General features: G+C 35.6%; 2 pseudogenes; both read left to right on the top strand.

The window, feature by feature from the left end:
- The window catches only part of LOC120214007, a 44629-nt pseudogene extending 24114 nt beyond the window's left edge, over nt 1-20515 (top strand).
- Nucleotides 5975-13005, top strand: LOC120214082 (annotated as a pseudogene).
- Nucleotides 20516-21039: the final 524 nt, after the last annotated feature.

Below are 21039 nucleotides of genomic sequence, written 5' to 3'. Positions count from 1 at the left end.
TTATTATTATTATTTGTTTTTACAGACCAAAAAAATAACAGGCCCAATCGGGCCACCAATCTGACCTGACCTAGAAGTAAACTGGCCCAGTACCAAACACCCAACTTCAGGCCCAAACCCAAGCCCGATCTTACCCAACTAGGGTTTTTAAAACCCTAATCTACCACAGTCATCACCAGCCGCCACTGTCACTGAAGCCGACTAGATCTGCCGCCACTAGAGCTAACCAAGTCTGCCACCCATCTCCACCAGTAGGTTGCCACCAGTTCTGCCACCAATCAAGCCACTTGCCGTGTCAAAAACCTCAAGTCAACAAGAAAGCAAGATCAAAGAAAACACCACACATAAACGCTATTTGTAATCATTTCCATATTCGAAAGAAAGAAAAAAATCTGTAAAAATCGGGGCTTATAAAGCCTCAAGCAATTCTGTAAAAAATGGGCTCCCCAGAGTTTGAACGAAAATAAAAAAGCAACAAAAAATTTCCAGTATATGTATATTTTTTTCTTCTTCGAAATCAAGTTATTTTAACAACAAACTAGAAAAAAGAAGTAAGTAGATATATCATTCGGTCAGAACCTCGTTGGCGATTGGGGCCCTTATTGCCCAATCCGGATGATGAAGAGAAGCATACGAGGGAGAAGAGCAACATACTTCAAAGTGGGCCCCATCCAAAGGCAGACGACGGTGATTGGAGCCCGAGAGAGCCGAAGGGTCTCGACCATTTTCACGACGATTGAGCCACCTTCACAAAAAAGGACCCTAGATCTGAGACAAGTGGGTTGAGGAGGATCTCTGGTAAAATTTTGGTGGTGTAGTCGGCGGCCGGCAATGGGTCGAAATTCGAGAGAGAAGCTAATTTAAAAAAACAGAAAATGAAAAAAAATTGTATTATAAAACATGTTAGGGGAAATTACACTTAGGTCCCTTAACTTGCGCGTGTTTTTGCAAAAAGGTCACTGATAGGGACCGTTTTTAATATTTTCCCATTTATGTTTATGCTTGGTATTTTTTGATTTATTTGTTGTTTAGTCCCCCTAGTTTAGCCGTGTTTTTGCATGTTAGTCACTTGTAAGGATTGTTTTTGTGATTTACCCATTTTATGCATGTTATATATTTTTAGGGTTATTTTCGGAATAGTCCATGTATGTTTAGCGTGTTTTTTCATTTAGGTCATGTGTGATGTCTTTTAAATTTTTTAAAATATTTAGGGATGGATTTAATAAATTTACCTTTTTTATTCGAATATGTATATTTTAGGCTAAAAAATAATATATTTAGGAATTGGTCCCTGTATCTTATGCATGTTTATATTTCAAACCCGAGTATGTTTTTTTATTTATTTTAATTTGGCCATGCAATTTTAATTTATTTTTATTTAGTGCCCATGTTTTATTTTTTATTAATTGTAATCTTAGTACCTAATATTGAAAATGTTTATTTTAGTCACTTGTATACTTTATTTTATTTTAATTTTGGCATGATAGTTTGATTATTTATGTTTTAGTCCTATTTTTTTTTAATTTTTTCATGTTGTTTTCATGTTAATTCATATTAGTCCTAATTAATTTTTCATGATACCCTCATAAGCATCACTTGGCTCGATTCGAAATGAATTGACTAAGAGTAGTATTCGATCATTTTAATATTTTCCTAAGTGATTTTCTTAACATATAAGAAAGTTACTTTCGATAATTTTAAAATGAAAGTCTATCCCATTTAGTAACAAAAATTAAATCAAATTCGTTTTAAAATTTGGGGATCAGGAAAAAGATCATGTTCTTTTAATTAAATTCATCAAGAAAAGACAATTAGATCGGATCTAAGGTCTCGTCTTGAGATATTTAAATAATTGAACATCCTTATTCTCATTAAATATTGGTAAAGCAAATAATTAATTACTTGTTTGTTATGCTTTTAATTCGTTTTATTTTTGCATGTGTTTTCTCGATAGGTTTTCAAAATAAAAACATTTGAAACAATATTGAGAATAGTAATATCTTTTCTTTTCGATCATATTGATAAATGACTGCTTTAAGGTATGAGAGGGCATTTATTCTCGATTGGAAATCATTAGATATTATTGTTTCCATTCGAATCGCTATGTAATTTTAAAATGAAATAGTAATATATATTTATTTCAATTGAGGTAATAAATGATTGTTTTAATGCACAAAAGGTCATTTATTCTCGATTGAAAATAATTAGATATTATCGTTTTCACTCTTAAAATCATTTTGGGTGTTATTATTTTGAAATTGATAGTGAAATTTAGAATGAAATTTTAATATTTCTTTATTTCGATTGGAGTAAGAATCAGTTGTTTCAAGGTATGAGAGATCGATTCTTCTCGATAAGAAATAATTAAATATTATTATGCTTCATCCAAAAATTCAAAGAATCTTATTTTTAGGGGATCTAAAATTAAATTAGACTCAAACTTGTAAATTTTATTGCAAAGACAATTAAATAATCGACTAGGTACCGATTTAGGACATTGTGGGGGTGCTAATCCTTCCCCACATGTAACAGACTCCCGAACTCGAATTTTGGTATTGCATACCATAAGTTTGTTATTTTAATTAAAATTAATATTTTTTAAAATGATAAATATATTTTTGGGTGCACAATTACACCCTAATCAAATATTGGTGGCGCCTCCTCGAACAACGTTTTATCGTTAACCGATAATAGAAAAATTATTTCGAAACGAGATCCCCTTTCCCCCTTTAGGAAAAAAACCTTTTCGACACTCATCCTTTCATTTTCTTGCCTCATAAGATACCATCATCCCACTCTCATGCTTTTTATTTCATTGGTATTTGGAGCCTAATGCATCTAACATCTTGCTGTGAATTTCTTCCATTTTCGTTAATCAGTAGCATGTTTTGAAAACTATATAGTCAATTGGTCAGAGATCTACAATTTTTACTTGGATTTATCTTTTTTCCGAATGCAGTCACATTTAGTGGGCGCACTTTTAGAATTGATTTTCAATAAAGTTAAAAAACTTTAGGTTATAATGTGTCTTAAAAGTAGTTTAAAAAAACTCTACAAACATAATTATGAAGGTATCATTTGTTCTTATCCTGTATTAGAGACAATAATATCTAATGCATTAATAATATATGATTCTTGAAAAGGTTAATGTTCAATGCACTGGTAATATAGTTAAAAGAAATATCCATGTTAGAATTTGAAAGCGAAAAAAAATAATCAAAGGGATATCAACATCCACGGGCGAGATGAACAATAATCCACTATAGATGTAGAAAACACGAAGAATACAAATACATGATATCATATGTATCTCAAAACCCAATATAGATACCAAAACCCCGTGTATCCCAAAAACTCTCTCAATCCCTACAAAACTATCTCTTTAACATAAACTCAGAAAGTTACAAAGATCCCAGAAAAATTACATCTCTAAAAAATAATTCTCTTTAACAAATTAGGTTATGACATTATTTCTATTTATAAAGCCAAATATTTGATCACCAAGAATTCTGACCTAAAACAATTACAATAAAATCCAACTTAATTACCATTTATAATTTGGGTCAAAATATAACAAATCTCCCCTTGACCCAAATTTCATCCAAAAATTGGTCTTCAAGTTTTCAACAACTTCTATCTTTACGTAAGTCGTATATCCGTTGAAGTGCCGTTGTCAAGTCTTCAACAACTTTAATTCTTATACAATATCCATTGAAGTATCACAGATTAATCGAGAATTACTTCCTTGCAACTGAAAACTCATTGCAACAAATTCATTTTGTATGTCTCCAAAATTGCTAACAAAATCCGCAACAAATTCCTTCAAAATTCCACAGCCCGAACAATAGCTCATGATACCACTTGTTAGAATTCGAAAGCGAAAAAAATAATAATCAAAGTGATATCAACAAAAAATAAGACATGCACAGGAGACGAGATTTAACGTGGTTCTGTGTATAGATATAGAGAACACGAAGAGTACAAGTACATGATATCACATGTATCCCAAAATCTGATATAGATACCAAAACCCAGTGTATCCCAAAAACTCTCTCAATCCCTACAAAACTATCTATGTAATATAAACTTCGAAAGTTACAGATATCCCAGAAGGATTACATCTCTGCAAAATAATTCTCTCTAACAACTAGGTTGTGACATTATCTCTATTTATAAAACCAAATACTTGATCACCAAGAATTCTTAATTCATAAAAATTCTTACCTAAAATAATTACAATAAAATCCAACTTAATTACCAATTATTAATTTGGATCAAAATATAACAATCCACAAATATACTTAATTGAGCAGAAAGAAAAGGGAAGAAAAAGAAGAGAAAAATATACTTGAATAAATCACTTCACTAATATATCTAATGAGCATTTAGTTTCTATTAGACTCTTATAATCTTTTTAATCCTCAAAAAGATTCATCATCGAATCTAAAATTTAAGAAAGAAAATGATCGTCAATATAAAAATATCATTGTTATAGGTAAAGTGATTTAGTTGAGCCTATTGTAATGAATCTACTTGAAAAATTTGAGTTATGATTTGTCCAAAAAAAATATTTTTTTTATATCTATCTCACATGTATTATCGATCACAAAGGTTGGACCATTGATTTAACTTCTATCATTATTGATTTCTTTACACTCGATCTTTTGAGGTGACTTTCATTTTTAACATGATTCATGTCCTTTTTCATCTGATTGTTCATTATTATTATTTTAATTTTGAAGATGATTCTTCTTCAACATTTAACTCTCCGTCAATGCTAGAACAATAATTATATTAGTGAGTAGAATTATTGGCACCTATTGGTTATAGTGTACTTTGACACCAGCCAACAGTCGATTATCATTAATTATGACTCTTGTTTAAATCAGAAGGGATAAACTGCTTACAACCACCACAATTCATTCTATCTCATCAACATGATACATAAAGTTAAATCATTCCAATAAATTCCCATCAAATATCAAAGATGTCCCATGAATCAAAGAAATTCCATGTAATTCTCTTGTTCCTCTTTTGTTCATTACAAGATTCATCCTTCTTTCCAATTATCGAATTTGCTGCTGTGAAATCGACAATTTTAGACATGATAATAGTACACTGTATTTAATAAATGCTAAAAATTTAGTAAGTGTAAAGCATGGTATCACATTGTAGGGTGAAACCAAGGGATGGTGAAATTTTATTTCAGCTGAAATGCCACAATCTCCATTGGTGTGCTTGATGGTGTTTTTGGACCCTACCCTATACTTAACTTCCATCCTAGTACCACAACAAAGCATGAACGGTCAACCAAAAATATCACCACCAAAACCAAACTTAATTTCCCATAAATTTTCACTTTCGTGGAGCTTAATCTTGTCTAAAACCTCTAAGCAACATGTCATTAGGCCGCGTATTTTTTTATATTTCTTTTTAATCATATTTATTGTTTAATACTTATTAAACTGAGGTTGCTGTCTTTATGTCTTCCATTCACTTTTCTTCTATGCCTTTTGCCTTTTAGGAAAATAAATTCCAGAAGCACAAACTGATATTTAAGTGTTACTTTTTAAATAAATTCCATTCACTTACTTGTACAAGTAACTGATAGAACCATCAATGTTCCAAATTGTATTCAAAAAGATCACTTGGTCCATGGAATAATGTTAAGGAAATGATATTTTTTATGGATTTTTTACGAATTTGTGATTGGATTTCAAATTATTTGGCAAATGTGATTAAGAGTTTTAATGACTTAACTTCCAATTAAGAATTGGTACTAAAATAACTTAATGTGAATCGCAAGAAAGCATGGGTGGAATCATGTTATTTCTCGATAATTCTTTATATCTAGAGGATATGCACATTCATCCACCTAACCAAAGAAAAACGATATGGCAACAATTGCTCTCTATCACCCTTTAAAATGGTATGCGTGTGTTGCCGAGGCATTTAAGATTGGAACCGAGTGATTAAACAAATGACAAAAGAAAAAACAAATCGAGCGAACGAGGAGAATAGAAAAGAAGAGACAATGAACTCTTGGGTTCGAATTTTAGTACTTATCGCCTTCTTGTTTCCTGTTCTTGTCGACTCTGCTGTTCGACACTACAAGTTCAATGTAAGTACATAGTTTGATTTTCGACCAAATTGTGTTTGTTTGGATTTTATGATTAAATTACGTAACATGCGCAGGTGGAAATGAAGAATATGACTAGATTATGTTCGAATAAACTAATCATGATTGTCAATGGCGAATTCTCGAGACCGACTTAATACGCTCGAGAGGACGATACATTGCTTGTCAAAGTCGTTAACCATGTTTCTACACATTGGTTAGGACACAAATAATCACAGTTCATAAATTAAATACAACTATTTGTTCATTTTTTTGTTCACTTAATTGTGCAGGCACGGTATAAGGCAGCTTCGAACAGGATGGGCAGATGGTCCGACATATATTACACAATGTCCAATCCAGACAAGGCAAAGTTATGTTTATAACTTTACCGTCACAGGCCAAAGAGGGACATTGCTATGGCATGCGCATATTCTCTGGCTACGGTCCACGGTCCATGGGGCGATTGTTATCTTGCCTAAGGCTGGTGTGCCTTATCAGTTCCCGAAACCGGACGACGAAGTTGTTATTGTTTTAGGTGAGCGGTGGAAATCCGATATTGGAGATGTCATCAACGAAGCACTCAAGTCTGGACTGGCACCAAATGTCTCAGACGCTCACAAAATAAATGGTCATCCCAGACCGATCTCAAATTGTCCTTCCCGGGGTACTCCCTTTTCCTTTTTCCAGAATTTCGAAAACATTGATTGAAACTGTGATCTCTGATGTGAATCTCTGTTCCGATCATATGCATGAGGCTTTACATTACCGGTTGAAAATGGAAAGACCTATATGCTACGCCTCCTCAATACTACACTCAATAAAAAACTCTTTTTCAAGATTGTCGGCCACAAGCTCACTGTCTTTGAAGTCGATGCCACATATGTTAAACCATTCAAAATCGATACGATCGTAATTACCCCAGTCCAAACCACTAATGTCCTTTTCTCGGCCGATCAAAAGTCTGGTAAATAGTTGGTCACAACCTCCCCTTTTGTGCACTCTCCTATCGCAGTCGATAACTTTACCGCAACAGTAACCTTGCACTACTAGGGCACACTCGCCAACACAGCCACAACTCCCACTACCCCACCACTGCAAAACGTGACACCGATCGCCAACAGCTTTACAAACTCTCTCCGTGCCCTCAATTATAAGAAATACCCTGTATTAGTCCCGCAAACCATCGATCACAATCTTTTCTTCAGCGTTGGACTCGGGATCAACCCTTGTCATACTTGCAAAGCATGAAGTCGTGCAGTAGTCGCTATCAACAACATGACATTCGTCATGCCCACCACGGACTTACTTCAAGCACATTACCTCAACATCAGTGGTGTTTTCACCGCTGACTTCCCCGGTAACCTGCCACACATGTTAACTACACCAGAACTAAACTAAGTAATCAACTAACCACAAATAAAACAAAGGTCTTCAGACTGTCTTATAACTCGACAGTACAACTTGTTTTGCAAGATACTGGGATCTTAGCCCCTGAGAACCACCCCATCTTTTGCGGAATACAACTATCGGATAAAGCAAAATCGCAATTGATAATTTGAGAAAATGAAGATAACGAAGACACAAATTTTACGTGGAAAACCCCTAAATAATATAGGGTAAAAACCACAGGCAACGGTAGAAGAATTTCACTATGAGAAAATAGGAATTACAACTTCTCTCGATCTAACAAGGAGAAAACAACTCTCAAGAAAACTCTCTAAATTCTCTAGTATTAGGAGAAAGCTAGAATGATTTGGGAAGATTTTGAAGCTAAATGAGTTAGGGAATTTATAGTTGAAGCTTAAGGACTAATCTTGTAAATACCCTAAAGTTTAGAGACTAAATGAGCAATTTTCCCATTACCATATTTTCAAAAAAATCAAGCTGCAAATTTCGGTGGAATACTTTCAGTGGAATTCGGTGCATTCACACCAATTTTTAATAATCTCCTACTTGAAGATTTGATTGGAACAATCATATCTTCACACCATTCTTTCTACCTTGTACCTTTATGTTGCTTACATTTCTGACAGGCTATAAGAGGATCGACACCAAGTAAATTTATCAGCATTGATCACTTTCGTCATGAAATCTGCTATGTTGTCTTTGGTATCAATCTTCTACATATCTACCGTCTCTTCTTCCACCTTTTCACGAATGAAATGGTACTGAACTCGTATGTGTTTTATCCTTGAATGAAATGTTAGATTTCGTACTAGATACAAGACGCTTTGACTGTCACAAAACAGATAGACATACTCTTGATTGTGCCCAAGCTCCTCCAATAACATCGTCAACCAAATTACTTCTTTATTGGCTTGTGTAGCTGCTACATATTATGCTTTTGTTGTTGACGTAGCCATAACTGACTGTAATTTTGAAACCCAGCTTACGGATCCACTAGTAACTTTGAACACATATCCTGTTATAGATTTGCTTTTAACCAATTCCCCCTGCATAGTCAGAATCAACATACCCATTGATAAGTAAATTTGATCCTCCGTAACATTTGAGGTCCCTTTGATGTATCTCGGGATCCTCTTTACTGTATTCCAATTCTCTTTGCCTGGATTTGCCATGTACCGACTAACAACTCCCACTGCTTGTGCAATGTCTGGTCTCGTGCATATCATAGCGAACATTAAACTTCCCACTGCCGATGTATACGTCACTCGTGACATCTCCATCCTTTCTTCTTCACTGCTAGGACTCATACTGGAGGATAATTTGAAGTTAATAGGAAGAGAGGTAGAAATTAGCTTACAATCTTGCATGTTGAATCGTGACAATATCTTCTTCAAGTAAATCTTTTGTGAAAGCCAAATCTTTCTATTACTTCTGTATCGGTGAATTTGCATCCCTAGAATCTTGTTGTTGATCCCAAGTCCTTCATTTCAAATTCCTTAGCCAATTGTGCCTTCAATTCTTCAATATGATCATTGTTGGGTCCTGCAACCAATATGTCATCCACATACAACAGTAATATAACAAAATCATTATCACCAAACCTCTTGAAATAAGCACAAGGGTCTGTATTAAGTCTGTTGTATCCAAGGCACATAATGAAGGAATCAAATCTCTTATACCAACACCTCGGCGCCTGCTTTAGACCGTACAAAGATTTGTTCAACCTGCAAACCAAGTTCTTCTTTTCTTTTTCTTCAAAACCTTCAGGCTGGATCATGTAAATCTCTTCTTCAAGATTTCCATGAAGAAAAGATTTTTTAACAAGACTACTCGAACTGTTGTTAGTCGAACCACAGGAGAAAAGCTTTCATTGAAATCAATACATTCTTTTTTAGCATATCCTTTGACTACCAGTCTTGCACGATACCTCTCAACTTGATCGTCACCATTTCTCTTGATTTTGAAGACCCATTTGTTACCAATTGGCTTTCTTCCTTGTGGTAGTGCCACAAGGTCCCATGTATTATTTTTATGAAGGGCTTTAATTTCTTCTAGCATCACCATCATCCACAGTGAAGTATCTTAGTTATTTATTGCCTCCTGGTATGTTGATAGCTCACCGTCCTCTGTCAACAGATAATATGCAATATTTCCTTCTATAACATAATCTGAGTGCCAATTGGGACGTCTTTTCACACGATCTGATTGACGAGTTGTTGGATCTTTATAACTCTCTGGTTTTTGTTCATCATGTGTTGGTTCTGCTTCAGAAGAATCTCTTTGTTCAAACTCTTTTTCCATATGTATCTATGTAGTCTTTGACTTTTCAGCGCTATCATCGTCTTCTTTTCTTTGTAGTTTATCTTCTACAAAGATAACATTCCTGCTGATAATCACTTTGTGGGTAATGGGATTTCACAAGCGATACCCCTTTACTCCATCAGCATACCCCAAGAATTTGCATTTCCTGGATTTTGGATCCAACTTTGAAATTTCTTGGGAGTTGTACATCATGTACACAATACTTCCAAATACATAGAGGCTTGAATAATCAGCCTGTTTACCAGTCCACGTCTCCATTGGTATCTTTAGCTCTATTGCAGTTGATGGAGCTCGATTCACCAAATAACAGGCGGTATTGACTGCTTCTCCCAAAATGAATTTTTAGGCCTACAGTCCTCAACATTGCTCTTGTTCTTTCTAACAAGGTTCTGTTAATCCACTTTGTCACTCCATTTTGTTGAGGAGTATTTGCCACTGTGAACTGTCTTTTGATGTCTTCTTTCCTACAAAAGTCATCAAATTCTCCACTTGTGTATTCTCCTCCATTATCTGTACGGAAACACTTGATATTATTTCCAGAATCAAGTTCCACCCACGCTTTGAAGTTTTTGAAAGTTGAAACACATCTGACTTCTTCTTAATAGGGTACACCCAACATTTCCTGGAGTAGTCATCAATAAACGAGACAAAGTATTTTGTTCCCCTAGAGATGTAACTGCTGCTTGCCATTCGTCAGAATGAACCAATTCTTGAACATTTTTGCCTCTAGAATTTGACGTGTTAAATTTTAATCAGTGCTGCTTATTTGTTATACAATCACACAAAGTAAGTGATACCTTTGTTAAGCTGGAAGTAGTTTTTGCTCCACAAGGACTTTCATTCCTTGTTCTGACATGTGTTCAAGTTTATAATGTCATAGCATTGCAGAATCTGAACTACATGAGGCAACAGAGGCTTCTGCTTCTAGCAAAGTCTCTCCCTTCAGCATGTACAAGTTTGCTGCTATATTTTCATCTTTCATCACCACTAGCGCTCTACGGAACACCTTCATGATTCCTTTTCGTGTTTCAATCTTGCTTGCATTATTATCCAACAATCCGTAGGATAATAAAATTTTCTTCAGGCCTTTTACGTGACACACATCTCCAACAATTTTAATTGTTCCATCATACATCTTCAATTTGATGGTTCCAACGCCAACGATCTCTAAGGCATGATCATTGAAACTATAAACAAATCTTCCTGTGACAGATTTATAATGATGAAGCCATTCTCTTCTTGAGGTCATGTGATATGTTGCTCCCGAATCAATGAGCCATATATCTGTAAATCTTTTTCTACCTTCCACAGTGGTTAAAGCTTCACAACATAGAGTATCTCCATCATCTGAAGTGTTTGCGGTATTGCCTTGTGGATTGGAGTTTTTATTTAGGCTCCAACAATCCTTCTTCAAGAGATCTTTCTTTCCATAATTGTAGTACTTTAAATTCTTTTTGCTTCTCGACTTTGATCTACCATGTTTGTGACTGCTGCTTTGGCCACGTTATGTTGATCTCCCTCTCATCGTTGTTAACACTTCTGCTTGTTGCAGATTTACTTGTTTGTCTTCCTTGTTCTTGCGCCGATTTTCTTCTTGTGGAACAGCAACTGCAATGTCATCGAAGACTAGACTGGTGACATTATTATCTGTCAAGTTGATGATAAGTTGATTATACGAATCTGGTAGACTTTGAAGTAAAAGTTTAACACGTTCTTGTTCTCCTATTGTACTTCTTAAGGATGTAAGCTAAGAAAATAAAGTGTTCAGTGTGTTTAAGTGCTCCGTCACTGAAGTAGATTCTAGCATCCGGAGAGTGTACAATTTCCTCTTAAGGAAAATTTTATTGTGCAACGATGTTGCCTCGTACAGTTTGGTGAGATGATCCCATATCTCCTTAGCTGTCTTCTTCTCCTCGATGCTTGACAATACTTCATCTTCTAATGTTAGATGAAAGTTTATCACAGCATTCCCGTCCATTTCGATCCATTTTTTATCATCCATAAAATCTATCGGCCTTTCACTGATAGATGCTAGACAACCGTCTTTCCTTATGATGGCCTTATCTTTAATTTCCATAATGAGAAATTTCTCCCATTGAACTTTTCAATATCAAATTTCGTTGCCATAGCTTCTATTACGGATAGTTCCCACTATTACACTATCATTAATAGTTTTATGGAACCTTCAAAGAATGGGTAATACCTTCTTACTTTCTTATGTTGGAGGATCCACCTTTTGGTGGTAACCACAAAGACAATAAGTAGATATTACATGCTCAAATATGGCTCTTGATACAAATTGTTGCGGAATACGGCTATCGGATAGAGCAAAATCGCAACTGATAATTTGAGAAAATAAAAATGAAGATAAAGAAGATACAAATTTTACGTGGAAAACCCCTAAATAATATAGGGTAAAAACCACGGGTAATGGTAGAAGAATTTCACTAAGAGAAAATAGGAATTACAACTTCTCTCGATCTAACAAGGAGAAAACAATGTCAATTCTCTCTTGATAAAAAAGAGAACAACTCTCAAGAAAACTCTCTAAATTCTGTAGTATTGGGAGAAAGCTAGAATGATTTAGGATGATTTTGAAGCTAAATGGGTTAGGGTATTTATAGTTGAAGCTTAATGACTAATCTTGTAAATACCCTAAAGTTCATAGACTAAATGAGCAATTTTCCCATTACCATATTTTCAACAAAATCAAGCTGCAACTTTCGGTGTAATACTTTCGGTGGAATTCGGTGCATTCACACTAATTTTCAACACCATCCACTTGCATGGATTCAATTTCTTTGTCGTCGGTAGGGGACTTGGAAACTAAAATTCGAAAACCGATCCTCGAAACTTCAATCTCGTCGATCCAGTCGAGACAATTGGGGTACCATCTGGTGGATGAGTATCTGTAAGATTCCGAGCATATAACCCAGGTAAAGAACGATGTTCCAATGATTTCACAAAATCTTTCCCATATTCATTAATACACTAAATCTGTTGATTTGTTTGGAAAATTTGCAGGAGTTTGGTTCATGCATTGCCATTTGGAAATTCATACGACATGGGGATTGAAGATGGCATTCTTGGTGGACAATGGAAAAAGACCTAATGAGTCACTTATTCCACCTCCAAGTGATTATCCAAAATGTTAAGGAGGCCGCTGAGATATTTAAACATGCAAAGTGATGAGGTGAGTTGAATTTGTTTCTTGGGTAAATAATGTAAGAATTTACTCAAGCCTGTTTCAATAACATTTGATTAAGCATTGTTGCTGCTGTTACTATTTCTTAAATTTTTGTAATGTATCGGAAACTTTTATTTAAATCTAAAACATCTAAATCGAAACAAAAAACAATATTATCGTCATGAAAATAGAAACATGCATAAGATTTTATGTAAGAGGTTATGAGCTTATATCAATAACTGATATCTAATTTAAAATCATTATTTTTTTATCATGAACATACATAAAAAATTTGTAATGTATCGAAAGCTTTTATTTAAATTTCAAACTTCTAAATAAAATGTTAATAACAAACAATTAATTATTCCCAAAATTTTATTCAAAATTTATTATCATCCTTCGACACTCACCATCCAAAATTCTAAATGACTAAAAGAAAAAAAAGATCTAAAATTCTTTCACTTCACCGCGAAAATGACCAAACACGTGTTTATACTAACGCTCTAGTTTTCCAATAGGTTTTCCCTTCAACGTCACCTCTCTTATTATGAACCGTCGTGTGACGATCTTATTGGTCAAGTTTCTTTGCTTAAGTCGAGCATGTAACTCTTTAATTCGTCTTTTGGTATTAATATTGTTTTATTCTATTGAAGTATTCTAGAACGAGTCTAGAATGTTGAATGATCTGCTTTGTAGATGTGCATGTGGTGATGTGTAGCTGTGCATGTGTTGAAGGGATGTTAAGGTAGGTAGTTAGTCGGTTATACCAGAATAGGGATGTCACACCCCAAAAAATGAGGCTTGATTGATAAGGAAACTACTTGAGAAGATGAAGAAGTGACAATAAATCACAGTTATTTAGGTTGCACCCTGATAGTTAATTCTGTTTCAATGGCATTTGAAATTGCTTTAATTAGTTAAATTACTTTCAACAAATCAAACAATTGTGATTTACGTTTATTGTTTCATCTTGCAATTTTTACTTTTATCAAACGATTACTCACCATGGACGTCCAAATGGCTAATTCTAAAGTTGTGTTTTCTTTTATCTCCCATAGGTCCCTTGTCTTCCGTGATGTCCATTTAGCTGACAGCAGGTGTAAGGTTTCTCGTCGTCACCATCAAATGGCATCTAATGGAACTGTCTATGACATGTCTGTAGATCCCGTGACGGAGGTTGTTGTCACTGTTGGGCAGGTAATTTAAGATCTTGTCATTTCTAAAGGAATAATTGCCATATTCCAATGAAAGCTTCAAGCGATACCTCAATTACTGATACGGGCCCCTTAAATCCATCGTATGGTTAAACACTACACATTAATAACTAACCTCTAGTTAACCGCTTGACATAATTTTCAGATGCCTCATGCTTGAAATCCTCATTTGAATTGATATGCGGTTACTTTTTACTTGTAGGATAAGAAGATAAATATGTTTGACATTTCTAGTGGAAAGCTTGTTAGATCATTCAAGCAAAACAAAGATTTGGGTGACCCAATAAACGTGATTTATGAGTTTTGAGTTAATAATCAGTAGGATGTAATCATCAACGTTCTTCTACTGACACATAAATATGTGCGTCAGGTTACAATGGACACTAGAGGCAGCTACATCGTATGTTCATTTTCAAACAATTCTATATGCGTGTATGATTTTACGAGTGGAGAGATGATTGCCCAAGCTGTAGGACATGGAGAAGTTGTGACTGGTGTCATTTTTTTTACCAGATTGCAAGCATATAGTTTCTGTAAGTTTTTCTCATGCTTAATTATATTTTTTTGACATCATGTATCATGTCTGGATTGAATTTGAACTAATTCAAGGTAACTTGTTTGTATATTCATTCACTCAAATTCTTCTCAATTTTATGATGCATTCAGGTAGGTGGCGATGGTTGTATTTTTGTGTGGAAACTTCCCAGTCGCTTGGCTTCCAGGATGCTACAGAAAGGGAAGGAAAAATCTCTTTTGTTGTCTCCAAGGGCCCTATACATGCCATTGGCCTTTACTCGAACCACAATTTCTGGAGAGGAAAACAAGTCATGTAGTTCCAAGATTTCATCGGTAGCTCAGAGGTGCAGCCAACATAAACAAAGAGCGAATTGTCATGGATGGGATTCCCAAGAGACTTGTGCATTTAGATTAAGCGTTTCTAGACTTCCAAAATGGGCACAAGACAAAGTAAGGAGCACTGATTTTGTCAGGAGAAATTTTGATATCACTTCACCTCAGGTATTATTGAATATTGATGGTAGACTTTGACATGATGATTTGCATTCATACTTCCAACGTAAAAAGGCAAAGGAAAAAGAAAAGTGCTTTCCCGGACCTCATTTATAGGATCAATAATAATTCTCGTCCAATTTTTTCTGTCGTGGTCTCATAGTAAATAAAACCAATAAGGTTTTTGGAACACGGAAACTTCCATCAGGGTCTAAGGATAGTCTACTCAATGGATAACTATATGGCTTTAGTGTTTGGAAAGTTTCACTTAAAGCTTACCATAAAAGAGGGCTGTACTTTGTGTTTCTATAACCATGCATACTGAGACACGATTGGTTTCCTATTTTCAGTTCGGCTCTTTTCAGCCATATTACTTTCAGTTTTAGCCGGATTTATTCATAGATATAAACTGATCACTTTATTCCTAAAAGCATTAGGAGAATTTTCACCATCTCTTGTAGCAAAAAAAAAAAGTCAATGATGAATGGTTTTGCATTTCATTGATCCGTGTTTATCTTTCCCATTGATGCCTCTAGCAAATGCAAGTAGACCCAAAAATTTCATCACCTTTGATTAGCAGTGGTGGGAACTATGGTTTATTGAGCTATGAACACCAAACAGCATCTGATCGTTGCTCAGGAGCCAGCAATTCGTGCCCCAGTGACATATGCAGAAGTAGTTCCAATGCTACTACCGAAACCCAAAGTTCTGCATCACCAGATAAACTAGTTCGGTGAGGTTTAAACAATCTATTCTCTTATGCTTTGCATATGTTATGTTATCACTCACCATTAGTTTCTAACTTTTTATCCTAATGCCTCGTGGTCCTTTAACTTTCAGCAGCTCTGCAGCTGAAGATCATTGGTTTATTGTCTACAATGTACATCTGGATCTACTAAACTCCCCAGAGGTGCAAAATCTTGAAGACGTAAAGATGACAGTGTCATCACCAAAACTAGGTAAACCCAAGTTTTTTTCTTCTTGAAATCAAAGTTTTACTGCTCAAGGAGCATTTTGGCAACCTATCTGCAACACTCGAGGTTAGTTTTCATGCGTGGTATTTTTTTAAAGTAACTTGAAGTTTCAACATGTTTTTTCATTCAGAATATTGGGAGAAAAGGGATCAGATGTGGCTAGAATTGGGTCAGTCGATATTCTTTGAGCCTTAGGCCCAATAAGCTAAAGCTTGATACGTGATATTGGTTTCAAGGTTCAATTTGGTACCCAAATTATTATTGGTCTAATTAGCTATCTGAAGTTGGTCTCGAGGATCAATTTGGTAACTATACTTTTTTCGATCTAAATAGGTACCTGAATTTTTACATTTTGGTTTACATTAGTATTTGAACTTGGCTTCAAGATTCAAATTGGTTCAAATAAGTAATTTACAATCAGTACCAATTTGGTCTGAAAAGTCAAGTTCATGTACCAATTTGAACTAAGAAATCAAATTCATGTGCCTAATAAGACGAAAGGAAACTTTAATACCAAATTGAACCTTGAAGCTAATGACATGCACCAAAATGTATATTTACTCTTTAAACTATGGGTGTTTTAACATTTGAGAAGACAAAATTCTCCCGGAAAACAAAAGAAACAACCGATTTTTTTTTTCTTTTAGCTGATTTTCTTTCTCGTTATTTCTTACCAAATGCGGTGTAAAAGTTAATGTTTGACATTACAAAAAGTACTTGACAGACCATATAAACCATTTGGTTGACCCCAAAACTTTCAAAGTCTTATTACTATGTGTTTACAGGTTGAGAAAACGCAATCATCTACTAGGAGAAGGTACTCTTCGCAATATTTTGTACGGCGGGATTATTTAGTTGGCTGCAAAAGATTTTTTAACTCGTCCATGCAAAAGAACGAATCGACCACCAATATCACTTTGGAGGAAGTCACGCAGGTGGAGTAAAGCTTGGAATTTTTTTGGGTTTATTAACAGGAGTGTTAACAAAGATGAGGATGAAGATAGGTATAGTAGAGCTAATGATGTGGGGAGGTCGAATTCAGAATCTTGGCCAGAGTTGAGAGGGGGTAATCCAAAGAGTTTGAGGAGCAATAGCAGTGTAAGCTGGAGGAGTTTGAGTAGTTTAGGCAGACCATTTGTCGGTGAAAGGAAGAATTGTGTTGAGTCAAATGGGCACTGTAAGAAGAGAGATGAATTTGCGTTGGAAAGGAATAGGAGTGCAAGGTATTTACCGAATACATCGATAATGGACTGTTAAGATTTTACTTGACTCCGATGAGGGGCAGCCGGAGATGCGAGTCAGGCAAAAACAACGCAAGCCAACATTCCATTGCTAGGAGCTTACCGAGGTTGTATTGAATCTGAGATTCATTAGGTATCTTCTTTGGTTTTTAATGTTTACTAATTTTGCTGCATTTCACACATTTACCTGTTTCATATTCTTCCTGTTGGTTGGATAAAACAAAACATTAGTCTGTATTTTATGGACAAAATTGGTTTCTTTTTGTGTTTTGATAGCTGAGTTATTGCTAAATCGATCTCATACGTTGCATATTCCTAGTAGAAAAAGAAGAAAAAAACAACCAAATATCATCAAAACAAACATCACATCCAGTTCTAATTCACAAATTCATAACAATAATATAATAAAATCTTCAAATCAAGTCTACAAATTCCGAAGACATGTTTGAGTCCTATGCTAAAATGTATTGTCCTATGCTAAAATGTATTGTTCAAAGGGTGTCCCGCCACCCTTTTATACGTATACCACCTTGCAATCCAGAGATACACCAGGAAGTTAAGTAAACTAAGGAGAGCTAGAAGCCAAAAGAAAGTCAAGATGACCCCTATTCAAGTTATCTGGGATCCATCCGAGCTTCTCGTCCCGAGTGGTTATCTTTGTCACAGTGCTCAAGTATTTTCCTAGTGCATCAGTCGTTAGTGAACCGAGGCTTCTCATTGCATCAGGTGCTTGGTCGTAGAAAAACTCCAGCTGTCCGACGATTGTGAAAACTTCGACACATCAGACTATAAAATATTCATTGACCTGCCAGAAGATTGACATGGGGATAGTCTCGAGATCATAGTAGTTGTTATTTTAGACAATTCGAAGCCGGACAACCTCCAAGATACCTGCAGTGATTATTGCAAAGATGGAAATGACAAGGCCAATGCCTATTCGTTAGAGCGTAGTGAAGCCTAATTCATTACATGTGAATTTCCTAGCAAATGGGACGATGATTCTGTCGTACATGGAATCCCAAAAGATAACACTGAGAGTGTTGAAAAGAAAGAGATGCCGAAGGAATCTTAAAGTTCGGGCCCATGTGTTGTCTTGCAAAACATAGTGTTCATTTGGTTGTAAACAGTAGCAAAGACGATTCCCATACCGGAAGCAATCTGATAACCGATTTCAGCTCCTCAACTTGAGTTACGGTGCACAGCCTCCACGGGTTTGATGATTCCCCGATATAGTCACTTTAAGTATCTACTGCATCCTTGTCAAAGAACCTATAAGTTCAAAAGTTGAAATAAAATCAAATTAAGTAAAAGGCAAGGTTGCCTATGTAAACTAAGTATAAACAGAATTGTTGACCATTAACAACATACTTCAACTTATCCGTGTGCTCTACCTTTCAGCTCCCATGAATAACAGATTCATGGTTAGCAATTTCGTAAAGGAGAGACAGATCTGTAGAAACTTTAACGTTGAGTTTTCTGAATGATACAACAATAACCTGACAAATCCTTGTAAGTGAATTCCCCCATATTTTGAAGGCGATACAATCGACTACCAGCAAAGAAAAATGCAACGCCAACAACCATTGCAGCAGCTGGGATTCTAAAACCTCAGTCCCACCCAACATTCATTTGTATCCATACTAGAACAGAAGAAGTAATAAATGCTCTGATATTGATCGAGAAGAAAAACTAATTGAAGAAATCTTTTTTTTTTCTCTCAACTTCATCAGTTTCATCAAACTGATCAGCACCAAAAGATGACACACATGGCTTAATTGCACCAGTAACAAAAGCAATCAAGTATAAGGCCACAAAGAAGACTGCAATTTGTCCTTCAGTTGGGTGGCAAACATTCCCATTGCACGATGGCTTTAGTCTAACTGCAGTCTTCTTTATGGCCTTATACTTGATTGCTCTTTCTTCAATTGGTTTTTCTTCTCGATCAATATCAGAGCATTTATTGCTTCTTCTATTCTAGCATGGATACAAATTAATGTGGGGTGAGACTGGGGTTTTGGAATCTCAGCTGCTACAATGGCTGTTGCCGTAACATTTTTCTTTGCTGGTAGTCGAATGTATCACCTTCAGAAACTTGGGGGGAATCCACTTACAAGGATTTGTCAGGTTATTGTTGCATCCTTCAGAAAACTCAACGTCAAAGTTCCTACAGATCTATCTTTCCTTTACGAGATTGCTAACCATGAATTTGTTATTCATGAGCCAAAAGATAGAGCACACGGATAAGTTGAAGTATGTTGTTAATGGTCAACAATTCTGTTTATATTTAGCTTATATATGCAACCTTGACTTTTACTTAATTTGATTTTATTTCAACTTTTGAACTTATAGGTTCTTTGACAAGGCTGCAGTAGATACTCAAAGTGACTATATCGGGGAATCATCAAACCCGCGTAGGCTGTGCACCGTAACTCAAGTTGAGGAGCTGAAATCGGTTATCAGATTGCTTCTGGTATGGGCATCATGAATTGTCTTTGCTACTATTTACAGCCAAATGAATACCATGTTTGTTTTGCAAGGCAACACAATGGATCAACACATGAGCCCGAACTTCAAGATTCCTTCGACATCTTTTTTTCTTTTCAACACTCAATGTTATCTTCTAGGCTCCCGTGAACGACAGAATCATCGTCCCATTTGCTAAGAAATTCATAGGCAATGAACGAGGCTTCACCATGCTCCAACGAATGGCATTGGCCTTGTCTTTTTCATCTTTGCAATGATCATTACAGGTATCTTGGAGGTTGTCCGGCTTCTAATTGTCCAGAAGAACAACTATTATGATCTCGAGACTATCCCCATGTCAATCTTTTTTCAGGTCCGTGAATATTTTCTAGTCGGATGTGCCAAAGTTTTCACACTCGTCGAACAGCTGGAGTTTTTCTGTGACCAAGCACCTGATGCAATGAGAACTCTACTCGGCTCTCTCACTAACGACTGATGCACTAGGAAACTACTTGAGCACTATGCTGGTTATCACTGAGACAAAGATAACCACTCGAGAACCAAGGAGAAAGGATTAGAAGAGATTCTCATAGTCAGAGAGTTCCCCGATGTCTTTCTTGCAAAGTTGTCAGGTTTATCTCCGGATAGAGAGGTTGAATTCCAAATAAAAGTCATACCTGGAACAGAACCTATTGCAATGGCACCATACATAATGGCTCCAAAAGAGTTGCAAGAATTAAAGATTCAGTTACAAGAATTGTTGGATAAAGGATTTATAAGACAAGTGTGTCGCCTTGGGGAGCTCCAATGTTGTTCGTTAAAAAGAAGGATGGTTCGATGCGTCTCTGCATTGATTATAGGCAGCTCAACAAGGTTACTATCAAGAATAAGTATCTCCTCCCTAGAATTGATGATTTGTTTGATCAGTTAAAGGGAGCTTCGTTATTTTTCAAGATTGATTTATGTTTTGGTTATCATCAACTGAATATTCAGGAGAAAGATATTCCGAAAACGACTTTTAGAACGAGATATGGTCACTACGACTTCATATGTTATACCGTTTGGGGTTACGAATGCACCAGCTGCTTTTATGGACCTGATA

This window comes from Hibiscus syriacus, unplaced genomic scaffold (genome assembly GCF_006381635.1).
Source record: "Hibiscus syriacus cultivar Baekdansim isolate YM2019G1 unplaced genomic scaffold, ASM638163v2 tig00110050_pilon, whole genome shotgun sequence".
Lineage (NCBI taxonomy): Eukaryota > Viridiplantae > Streptophyta > Magnoliopsida > Malvales > Malvaceae > Hibiscus > Hibiscus syriacus.
The sequence above is the reverse complement of the archived record's forward strand: the minus strand, read 5'-3'. Positions and strand labels throughout refer to the sequence as shown.